This window comes from Aplysia californica, unplaced genomic scaffold, assembly GCF_000002075.1.
Source record: "Aplysia californica isolate F4 #8 unplaced genomic scaffold, AplCal3.0 scaffold00536, whole genome shotgun sequence".
NCBI classification, from domain to species: Eukaryota; Metazoa; Mollusca; class Gastropoda; order Aplysiida; family Aplysiidae; genus Aplysia; species Aplysia californica.
This window is the reverse complement of record NW_004797806.1, coordinates 327,970-328,386: the sequence shown is the minus strand read 5'-3', so window position 1 is coordinate 328,386 and position 417 is coordinate 327,970.

Below are 417 nucleotides of genomic sequence, written 5' to 3'. Positions count from 1 at the left end.
CTCAAAGTCCGAAAGCTTCTTCAGGAGCAACTGGGAGTAAAACTAAAGACATACCTCTCTCTCTCTCTGTCTCTGTCTCTGTCTCTGTCTCTGTCTCTATCTCTCTCTGTCTCTGTCTCTCTCTCTCTCTCTCTCTCTCTCTCTCTCTCATGGAAAGGGCGTGTCAAAAGAGGTCATATACATGTAGTTATAATGTACTTTACGAGGCGGTGTAAGCCAGGTCAAGGGAGTAATTATAAAAAGAAATCAATACTAGAGCTAATAAATCCTCATTATTGCTGAAAAAACAGAGCAGGTGGGGAGAGTGTTAGTTAACTTTCATCCAGAAAATATAAATAAATTTAAATGAATTTAACCTAAAACAATAACACCCACACCTTTAGAGCTAGTTATCTTGATCTTATTAAAATATTAGTC